The sequence below is a fragment of the Mustela nivalis genome, assembly GCF_964662115.1.
Source record: "Mustela nivalis genome assembly, chromosome: 16".
Classification (NCBI taxonomy): domain Eukaryota; kingdom Metazoa; phylum Chordata; class Mammalia; order Carnivora; family Mustelidae; genus Mustela; species Mustela nivalis.
Window position 1 is genome coordinate 49,607,716 of NC_139035.1, and position 12,525 is coordinate 49,620,240.

Sequence of the window (12,525 nt, forward strand, 5' to 3'; positions counted from 1 at the left end):
CAAATCACTATTATCTAATATTTACAATTATTCTTATTTTTAAGATATAGTCATGTTTATAATTTTATTTGTATGTCAATCATCAAAGAGAAGAGGCTCATTCTAAAACTTTGTATTTATTTAAACATTCTTTTCTGAGAAACCATATTATGTAGTGATTATCCATATTTATCAGGAGAGTAGAATCAATATTTTTAATATCAAATACATTGGTTCAGAGATTAAGTACAATTTACTGATTTAAATTTAAACTTGGAAAACATCTTCCACTATTATTTTGTTATTTATGAAATTGACCAAGATCTTAATGTGACTGAATTCTGTCATTATGCCTCAGTAAAATCCTCTACTCAGTATTTTATTTGAATAAGTAAAAATAGGGGAGGTTTCTATATTGTTTCAGACTGCTAAAAGCTTGATAGATATATGTTAGGTTTATAGAAAAACAAATGGTATTAAAAATGCATAGAGATTTCAAATACTGAATATTTAATTTACTGCCTTGTTTATACATGTTGATGTCAACTTGTGATATGATTTACAGAGTATAGTAGACCTAAAAAAATTACATTTACAATATGCTTTCAAAATGGAAGGAAAAGTTTTACAGATTCTATGACTTATTTGTAAAGAATACTACAAAATGCTATTGAGAAATATAAAAGAAAAATTTAATGCAAGTGTTCTTGTGAAGAGTAAAATTGTAAAGACGCGATTTTTTGTAAGTATTCTATAGGTGCAATGCATCTCTAATCAATGGGCTCTGGAGCCATCTGAATTTTTCTTGTTTCACCTATATGCTTGGTTATTTTCTGGGTGTTTGATAATTAGTATGTGTAATAGTGTAGCCTTCTATTATGTAACATCACAAGACCTAATCTCTTTAATTTTTAATTTCCTTGATTTATATTAATATCTACCCAAATAGTCAAGCCAGCAACCAAGGGATAGTCTGTAGTTGTTTTGTGTTCCTCTCTGTACCCTCTAAGGAATTACCAAGTCTCATTATACGTGAGTCTAAATTGCTCTTCAACCCATCCATTCCTTATGTCTCCACTGCCAATATATTTCGACCACTTCGCCATCATTTTTCCAGGATTATTGCTACAACATTTTAATGATGTCTTTCCCTCTTGTCATATTTTTTTCCAATCTATTTTTCTTAATGGTAGCCCTAATGACCTCTCTAAATTTTTTTTCGATTATATCATTCTTCTAGTTCATAAAACTTAATTGTTTTCTTTGAGCTTTAGAATAAAATCCAAACTTCTTAACATGCCTCATAAGTCCAGAAATATCTGACCTTTGCTCACATCTCTAGTATTACTACCTAGCATATACTCTAGTTTTAACTATAATGGAATTTTCTGTTTCTCAAAGGACTTATGCTTTTCCCTCATCCTGAGCTTTGCAATAGTTTCAGTAGCTGTATTGAGATAATATTCACATACCATGCAAGTCACCCACTTAAAGTGTACAATTCATGGCTTTTTAATGTATTCACAGAATTGTACGATCATTGACACAACCAATTTAAAAACATTTGCCTCACTTCCAAAAGCAACCCCAGACCCATTAGCAATCATTCCTTATCTCCTTTGACTCCCCTCCTCTTTATACTCCCCGATGCAACACAAACAACCACTAATTTACTTTCTGTCTATTTAGACTTGCAAATTGTGGACATGTCACATATAGAATCATGCAACTATGATTTGTGTCAGTGTTCCTTCACTTAACATAATGGTTTCAAATGCATCTATATTGTAGCATGAATAAGTAATTTCATTCCTTTTTGTTGTCAAATAACGTGCCATTGTATGGATATTACTACACTTTATTTGTTTCTCATTTGATGGGTTTTGGGGTTGTTTCCACTTTTTGCTGTTATAAATAGTGCTGCTATGAACATTTGTGCATATGTTTTTGTGTGGACATATGTTTTCAGTTTTCTTGGATGTATCATTTTCATAAAACTGTTGAGTCATGTGGTAACTTTTATGTTTCACCTTTTAAGAAACTACCAGGCAGTTTTCCAAAGCCACTCTTCCATTTTACATTTCCACCAGCAGTGTTTAAGGATTCCAGTTACTCCACATCTTCACCAGTACTTATTATTTTTGTCTTTACAATAGGTTCTTTTTTTCCCCCTGGATTACCACTTCCTTTTATGCTAGCCTACTTCTTCCTTTTCCAGAGGACCGGGATTCATCCTTCAATTCTTTTTTTTTTTTTTTTTTTTTGAGATTTTATTTATTTATTTGACAGACAGAGATCACAAGTAGCAGAGAGGCAGACAGAGAGAGAGGGAGGAAGCAGGCTCCCTACTGACAGAGAGCCCTGATATGGGACTCGATTCCAGTACCCTGAGATCATGACCTGAGCCGAAGGCAGAGGCTTTAACTCACTGAGCCACCCAGGCGCCCTTATCCTTCAATTCTTAGTTTAAATGTTAAATGTCAAGGCTTTGTTCCTGACACCCTCAAATGTTAGGTGTCTTCATATTGCTAACTGGCATGGCACAAAATTTATTATAATTAATAGCCTAATTGTTGTCATTACAATCACATTCTAGCTTCTGAGAAACACTAGGGTTTTTTGTTTTTGTTTTTGTTTTTTAATTGCTGGGTCTGAACATCTGAAACAGTATTTAACATTTAAGAGATGCCCAAAAGATTTTCTAAATGACTGAGAGAATAAAAATCAGACTCTAATATCTTTCATGTTTTCTAAAACTCAACAACCATTGAATCCCTTGATAAAAGAGACAGTCTCTTTCTCTTTGCAGCTGTTACCATCCACAAAACTCCTCTCCTTCTGCTTCATGTACCATTATGATCCAGTTGTAGGCATTCTTAGAAAATGATAAGCACTTGCAAATGTCTGGAGTTGGGCTATCTTTTACTCACACACCTGAAATCCCCCCTTTTCATGTTTGGCATCTATTCAATTCCACCCATTATCCAAGATGTGTCCAAATACCACTTTGGTTTTGAAACAGTCTTGAAAATTTCTTATCCTTCCGGTATTCAAGTAATGATGACATTGATGTCTGTACTGTAATATGGACAGACTGCTCAAGATAAGTGTAAAAGCACACTTTTTACAAGCATCTTACAGAGGATTTTTGTGTTACTGTGCCAAAGGATTAGTTGTGATTACCATACTAAAGAGAGACTCTGACTGCAGGTATTGTGAATTTAGAATAAAGAAGAGAGGCGATTTAACAATAATCTACATCTGTCCAGTGACAACTTGTACCTTTATTTTTTGTTGTGATTACAAAACCTTATATCCATAATAACTAGCTAAAACAGAAGGTGGTCACCTGTTTTCATCAGTTTTCCTTGACTCTCTTCTATTGTGCATCCTACTATCTTCTTGATAGCTTTAATTTAATGGCTTTCCACTTTCACCTGGTTTTGAATTATTGAAACTTTTATAGCAGAAATAAAATGTATTTCTTCTGAATGCCCATAATCAGCAGTAAGAACAAAGAATGATACAGTCCATCGATAAAAGATAGTCCACAGATAAAAGAAAGCAGAAGCAAGGCATAAAATGTCACCTCGCAAATTCTGAGGGAAGATGTGGTCTGACTTTTTATATATACGACTAATATATTGAGCATATTTAATGAATTTACTAATCACAACAACTTCGTGAGTGTACAGTGTTTATGTTTTATTCATTCTTTGTCATTCCTATCATATTTTATGGCTAAAATAACTTCCTATTAGGTTAAGAATAAATCTTTCTTCTTTGACTGAAAGAGCACTAAATCTTTAGTTTTTTTTCAGCAGTTTGTGCCTATTAACAAATTTGAACTGAAAGAAAATTGTGTATCCTTTCATTTGATATTATAAAAGGTAATTAAATTATTTGCTAGGAAATTACTTTTCGGAATTAACTCTCTTTATGGTTATTATTTTTCCCTTTGGCAGGACTTCTCCAATTTAATGGGTTTCCAGTACTTTTGGCAACCACATAAAAACTCCACGGTGGGATGAGTCAACATTGCACAGGTAAAACTTTGGAAATTTATGGGAATAGATATCTGAATTTCTGAAAATTGAAATAGTAGGAAAAACATTCCTCTTAAATTATCATCCTTATGCATATATGTTACAATTCTGTAGTGTGAAAGGAAGTGGTTTTCTACTAGTTTTCTAAACTGCAAGTTTAGAAAATAATATTGAATATTATTTTGAATAATTGAATAATATTGATACGTTTTTAGTAAAGAAAAGATGTATCACGGCAGCTCCTGTGTCCTGGGCCATCTTCCTTTCCCCTGCTACAACCTGTCCTGGGAGCAAACAATATAAAATTTATCCTTATAAAAACATCAAATTTATATAGATTTGTGTGTATGTGTGGTATCCGTTAAAATAAACTGCCACTACCTCTTCTACACCAAGTCTTCTTGAGCTGACCACATTTTGTATCCCAGACATGTGAAGGCTCTTGAAGAAGCAGCAGTGTCATAATTGTGAAAAAGAAAGGAATCCTTTTATGTTCCTAAAAACATGTACTATTCATTTTGGGATAGAGCACCTCAGCTGAACCCAGAACCCATACGACCCATGCCTACTCCAGCTTTGAGATGTTGGTGGAAGTGTCTGGATTGTCCGTGAGAAACTGATGTTGTAGAAGTGTCCAGACATTTACACTAAAATAAATATAAACTTGACTTCAGTAGTACAAGGACTGTAAAGCTGATAGAGACAAGGGTCTCTTCCTCAGAGCTGGCATCAGTCCTAAAATTAGGATCCATTAATGTCTTCTGAGGATTAACAACTTGGTTTCCAGGTAGGCATGTCTACCTGGACATATAGGTGGCATGGGGCACCTGGGTGCCTCAGTAGGTTAAGGCCTCTGCCTTCAGCTCAGGTCATGATCCCAGGGTCCTGGGATCGAGCCCCATGTTGGGCTCTCTGCTCAGTGGGGAACCTGCTTCCCCCTCTCTCTGTCTGCCTCTCTACCAACTTGCTATCTCTGTCAAATAAATTTAAAAAAAAAATTAAAAAAAAAAAGAATGACATCTTTTTAAAAAAAATTATAGGTGGCTTCTTATACATATTTTTTCTTGTGCCCATACCACTCTCTAACTCTTCAGAATAATTCAAAGTAAATTATGCTAGCATGTGAAAGATTTTGTGGGTTTGGATGAGAGTAAGAAGTAAATCTTAGTGTTATTTACCTTCTCACTTTGATACTTTTCTTGCCTGCCAAGCAAAGGTGTGGGTGACATTTGAAGTACGGTTAACTGATTTGGAATAAGCGTTTTTTTACATAATTCTAGAGGCTTTTAAAAATATGAGTGGGATTTTCACAGCAGGTGGTGAATGGCAGCTGTTTAGGCAGAATAGGAACAAGAATATCAGACACCTCCACATTATAAAAGTCTCAAAAACAAAATATGCTGGGTTTGGTGTATGACAATGCATATAAAATTACCTATTATTTTCCCTCCTTTTAAAAAAAAAGTTCTGGTTACTTTTTTCTGTAGTTTTCATTTAGTACAAGACAAAATATTTTATATAAAATTAATTTGATTTTGAACCCCAAATAAGCCCTTTCATTAGTGGTATAATTGTAGCTTTAAATGTTTCCATCTTTGCGCATCTCACGTATTGCTTTGATTAGGAAAGTAATAGGGAGGAATATTGTCATTGGATTTGAGTTGGAATCTGACTTTTTTTTTAAGATTTTATTTATTTATTTGACAGACAGAGATCACAAGTAGGCAGAGAGGCAGGGAGAGAGAGAGAAGGAAGCAGGCTCTCTGCTGAGCAGAGAGCCTGAGGCTGGGCTTGATCTCAGGACCCCGGGATCATGACCTGAGCCAAAGGCAGAGGCTTTAACCCACTGAGCCACCCAGGCACCCCGGAATCTGACTTAAAAAAAAAAAAAAGATTTTATTTATTTATTTATTTGAGAGAGAGACTGGGAGCATGGGGGAAGGGAGGGGAGGGACACTGAGAGAGGGAGAAGCAGACTCGCCATGGAGCCGGGAGCCCAATGCAGGGCTTCATCCCAGGACCCTGGGATCCTGACCTGAGTCAAAAGCAGACACTTAACCAACTGAGTCACCCAAGTGCCCCCTGGAATCTGACTTCTAATTCCATTTCAAACTCTAGCATCTTAAAGTATTTAAAACAGGGCTGGATATTTAAAATTTTAGTATCAAGTTTTAGAAAAGTTTGTTCTGCTTTTTTAGCCCATTCATTCATTGATTCAAACTCATTTCACTTTCTACTATATATGAGACAGTGTGGTGATGCAAAGATGAATAAACCATAGTTAGAATCTTCAATGAAGCTTCTGTAGAGAGAAGATGAGAGGGATGTAATAGAAATAACCATAAATATGTGCAGAGGATAATTGCATCAAAATGGTGTATAAGGCTTGAAAGAATTGGAGCTTTGACCAGTACACAGCAAAAAAACAAAATCAAGAGACATTGACTGCTCAGATGACCAAAAATTACTGATGATAAACTGAAAAAGCTTTCCTGTATTAAGTAGGTAATATGAGCCTTGAACATTGTGGATATTGAACAATGAATTGGACAAATATATTACCTCACTTAGTTCTCCAAACAAATGAAGTAGGAATAATTATTTTCATTTTACAGACAAGAAAATTTAGGAGTAAAAAACCATTCGCAGCTTGGGCAGATCTATACAACAATTAAGTTTTAGAACAGAAATTTAAAGCTGGCTTCATTATATTTCAGTACCTACACTTCTAACTGCTGTAAATTCCTGTGTACCCTGGGAAGGGGATGCAAATACCATAGTACTGACAGACCCAAAGCTGCACCTGTCACTAAAAAAACGGAGTAAGAAGCAGAGAAATCATTTCAGGCCGATGATATACCAAAGTCATTTTCAGATCTACCACAAGGATGATTTAATGTGGGGCTGGTAACTCACTGACCTGAGGGCATATTCCACCTGATGCTTATAGTTAAGCTCTGTAGGAAGCTAGCTAGGCAATTAGAACAGCCGAAATTGCTTTTTTAGATTAAGTTTTCATTTTAATTCCAGTGTCATTAACATACAGTGTTATGCTAGTTCCAGGTGTACAGTACAGTGATCCAGCATTTCCATACGTTACTCGGGGTTCATCACGGTAAGTGTGCTCTGACTCCTCACCTCTTTCCCCCATCCCCCCCACGCAACTTCCTTCTGGTTTGTTCGCTATAGTTGAGTCTGTTTCCTGATCTCTCTCTCTCTCTTTCTTCCTTTGTTCGTGTGCTTTTTTCTTAAATTCTACATATGACTGAAACCTTACAGTGTTTGCCTTTCTCTGAGTATTTCACTTAGCATTATACTCTGGAGCTCCATTCATGTTGTTATAAGTGGCAAGATTTCATTTTTTTTAATGGCTCAATAATAGTCTATACAGACTATTAATATAAAGATGTGATATATCACATCTTTATCCATATATATATATATATATATATATATATATATATATATATCTTTATCCACACATCTATCAATGGACACTTAGGCTGCTTCCATAATTTGGTTATTGTAAATAATGCTAGAATAGCCAAAATTGTTATCCTCAAATTCAGAGTATTTTCATTAAGTGAATTAATTCATATTGAAATAACAACTTGGGTTATTCTGTAATGAGTTCTCCTTACCTGGTCTGTTCAATTTATCCTTAACTGATCCATTAAAATCCATCTATGACGTATAAATCATGACTTTCAAAAGATAATATAAGAGTAAATTGAGATGAATGGAATTACATTTTATATAAAAACCTGAGATACTGCCATTTAAACAGCAAATACATATAAACACATAAATATATACCACATATAAAAATATTATAAAATTATACAAGTGTTTCTATAAACAAATGTACAAGTATCTCAGTATATACATTCCAAGATACCCCTCCTACAGCCTACATCCAGATGTGGTTCATTTTAACTCAGCTACCAGTGACTCAGAATAACATGTACATAATCCTGCAGACATAGTTCAACTATATTATAGGTTAAATAGAAATGTGCATGTTTTGTGTTAAATAAGCTACTCATTGAACTGTGTGATTGGGAAAATCTATTTTGAGTTCTAAAAACTCAGTTTACTAATGAAATACTGAAATACGAACCACCATGCCCTATCCTGACACCTCACTCTCACCACAGAAAAAAGAAGAAGAAGAAGAAAACAATAGTATTTCTGCCAATATTTTTATTTCTAAATAAACACATTCTCTATTTTCATTTATATAATTGATATTTATTTTGTGTTGGTATCAGCATGAGTCAGGTGCTATGGTGAGTTTTTCATATATATCATTTAATTGTTGCCCATATTAAAATTAGAAAATTGAAATTTCAGTGTTCCTAATCCACCTGCATCCATGAAACACAATTCTGACCTACGGGGTTAGGCAGACGTCCCTGGGGAGGGTGTCCTTTCAGACAGCAGGGGTGGCTACCCGGAGAGGAAACCCCTTGTGCTCTTCGTTCATCTCTCTCTTCTCTCTGTTGGACAAGCAGACCTCAAGCCTACATTGCCACAGCACACTGCAATCACAGAGACAAAAGGCATTCAAAAAGAACAATAGAGCAATAAAATAAAAGGAACCTAGCTCAGAGATGTCAGATTGAGCCAACAGACAGACCTGGCATGCTTATACATGAGAAAAATGATGCTGTTTCTTTTTCTTTAAGCTGCTGTTAGCTCCTGCCTAATAAAATCACACAGGTAGAAGAGGAAAAGCTAGCACAAAACATGGGGCCGAGCACTCCAACACCAGTATGTTTTTCTATTTTGCCTGAAATCTCAAAATTCCTTAATTCTTAGCTTTCATGGAAAGACAAATAAACAAAGTCACAAAGGCCAAGGTATTATTGTTATAAACATAGTTTCATAAGCACTTATGATTCTTTTGACAGCATCCTGGATTTGGGGGAGCTAATCTTGGAATAATTCTGTTGCCTTCCTAAATTTGCAGACCCTATCCTCATCCTCTTGCAATCTGTCTCCCAGTGGATAAGACAAAATTTGGTCACAAGATAAAGGGGGAAAATGCTCAAAAAAGCTAGAAAAAACATAGGCCATTACATGAAAGATACTTACTTCCTAAATTCATGCCTTTTATTTTGTATGTTTGTTTTCAGTGGTCGTAAAATTATTTTCAATGTTAGTAATTCTAACGTACATTAAATCATTCTTCAGAAGTTCAAATATGTAATACCAAGCAAGCTGCTTATAAAACAGTTTTTACTCTGCATCAGTTTCCAAACCACAATTATAATAGATGTTTCTAGAAATGTGTACTGGTTTCTGTTATGGAGATTTACTCCATAACAACGATAGTATCCTCTGATTGGCATTTTACTATTGTACTGCAAGCTAAAGACAGGTGTGTATATACATGATATGAAAAGCAAGTATTTTATTTTTTAACCAATGTTCTTTTTCAAACAGGTTTCTTTGGACTTTTTGGAAAACAAAAAGTGTCTGTTCCTTTGTAGTGCTCATTTTTTCCATCTCTAGTTGCAACCTGACTCAAAGGTTTTACTTCCTATAGTCATTAAGTATGGCAGCACGCATTTGGACTTTAGAATTTCAATGTAAATGGTCTTTTTTGGAGACCTACAGGAATTGGCAAAACAATAATAAAGTGATTAGGTTAGACAATATTCCAGCCTGATATTTATCTCAGGAATTCTAAATGTGACTACTATTGCTAGTATTAAATATAAGGCTGTATTTTAATTTACTATACTACTTGAAATTCTAAAACCATAATCAACTGAGTCTGATGTCTGTTAAAACTAAAAATAAAATTATGCTGGTAAAAATGTAATTTAACATTCATTTCTAGCGCTAATCATTGTCTAACATTTTAAAAGATGGAGGAAGATATTTGACTTGATGAAATCACTAAAAATTAAGTCTGTTCTTAAATAAATAGGACACTTGTATCCACAATATTTGGATAAGGGTGACTATAAATAAGATAACTAAAATGTCTTCTGTTAATAGTAATCTTTTGCATTTACAAAGTGTGCTTCTTTCAAGAGGCTGGAAGTGCTTTTTAACTATCTTCGTACTGCTTCACTCTGTGAAAAATGAAACATCTCTTTTAAAATGTCATTGTAAAAAGAATTTTCTCTATGGGAATAAATGACCTAACATTGAATAAATAGCCCCTGAAAATCTATTGCTCCCTTTGTCTGCCTCAAAGTGTACAGTCAGATCAATGGTCCTATTGAACTTTGCACTGGTCTGAAATCATCTGATGTATTTGATCAATTTTAGGTGTAATGTTTTAAAAAGGAGTAATTGATCATGTCTAATATATCAGTTCATGTATCCCAAGCATTTCTTCTATGTCTATGATATGTAATTGTTGTTCAATAAATACGTAGTACCTAAATTAATATCAAAAGATGATTATGTAAATGCCATGAAAGGTGTATACATAAAGGGTTTGAAAGTTTAAAGAAATGTATTCTTGTTTTTATTATTTCATAACAAACTACCACAAATGTAGCAGTGGGTCAGGATTCTGGCTTGGACTTAATTGGGTTCTCTTAGGATCTCACCAGGCTGAAATCAAGGAATTGGCTAGAGTTGTGTAACTATGGGAGGTATTATCCCATCATAGTTTGCAACATATATAAACTACCAAGGGAGTGAGTGTTAGGTTAGATGCACATTCAAGTGTAGATGATTATATAAGGTCTATACACTGGGGAGCAAGAATCTTGAGCCCCTTGGGGGTCATCTTAGAATTCTGCCCATCATAATAAATAAGTATGTACACACACACACACACACACACACCCTGAGGCAAAAATCAAAGAGATACCTCATTTAAATATTACTACCATTTTTTTACTGTTGTCTCTTTTTAGGAATAGAGAGAAGGAAAAATGATTGGTGATTGTGATTCTTTTCTACCTATAGTTCAGCTATTTGAAATTGACTTGTTTCGTAGAATAATAGCTAACATGAATTGAGTGTTTATTATATGTCAGACACTAACCTAAACTTTTTTAGATACATTAGTTCATTTAGCCTTCCAGAAACTCTATAAGAGAGGTAAAATTATTACCATTTTTTTATAATAGACAACAGATACAAAGATATCATTAGTCAAAACACTGGTAAGTGGCAATGATAGGTAAGATACACTGTTTAATATATATTGTATATTCAGTGAATAGTTATTAATTTCATTATTGTCTAGAATTATTAGAAAAGGAAACAGTATAGAAAAACTAAAAGGACACAAATATACATATTCACTTAACTAACGCTGTTGTTGTTTTATATCAGGACTGCTCTAGGATGGGATGCATCCCAGAGGAGAATAAAATCAAATTGTGGGGGGTGGGGGGTGGGGGCGGTGTCTGGGTGACTCAGTCAGCTAATTGTCTGCCTTTGGCTCAGGTCATGATCCCAGGATCCTGCGATCAAGCTCCATGGCAAGCTTTCTGCTCAGGGGGAAGACAGCTTCTCCCTCTGCCTCTGCCCCTCCCTCTCCACTCATGCTTTGTTTCTTTCTGTCTCTCTCAAATTAATAAATAAAATCATTTAAAAAAACTCAAATTGGGAAAGAACTTTTAATTCAGAGTATCTTTGGTTTAGCAGTAATTGTTGCATTCCTGCTCAACTTCTCAATATATTGACCTAGAGATCCCGGGGAGGGGGGGGGGGGAGACAAAAGCTTAAAATGACCATAAAACTCAAATAGGATAAGATCTCCATTCATTCTCAGAAGTGAATGAGAGCCATTTAACTCAAACTTCCTTTAGTAGCGTAAACCTAACTTTGACCCCATGGTAAAGAAGCTAACTAAAATCATGTAAGAAGATGCTTTGCTCCTCTCAATGCTTGATTTTGGCTATTCCAACAGAAATATGAGCAACGTTTTCTCCAGTTCCCAAAGGCTGATTTTAGGTAGCAACAGTAATGTGGTTTTTCCTCATCTCTTATCACCGTATACCCAGCCCCCCAATACCAATTGTCCCACCAATTCATTTTTTTCCCCAGCATCGGGGCAGAGATTCCAAAGCCCAGCCAGTCACTAAGAATCAGACTCTATGTCAGGTTTGCTCTAGCAGGTGGTGGTGGCTATGGAAGGCTAGAGGAACCTACCGGAGGCAAAGAGGCATTATAAGAAGTTTAATAACAAGACCTAAATGCTATCGGAGAAAAACTGAGAACAAGACATGTCATGAAATGTGCTTTTTTAGGCATTATGCCAATTCTGAGCAGCAGAGAAATGAGATCATATTTCTGAATTAATATTTTATAGGACCCTTTGTATAATTTGAAGAAACTCTTCCACCTGCTCAGTAAGAATAATGAAAATCAGACTTTATAAGTTATTATTAGTTATTCTGATTTAAAGGGAAGAGGGTTAGGAATCAATTTAATGACCTGGGGAAAACTGTAATTCTACAATACTTTTATTAAACTAATTTGATTTTAAGATAAAGAAGAAACAGATCAACAGACATCTGCC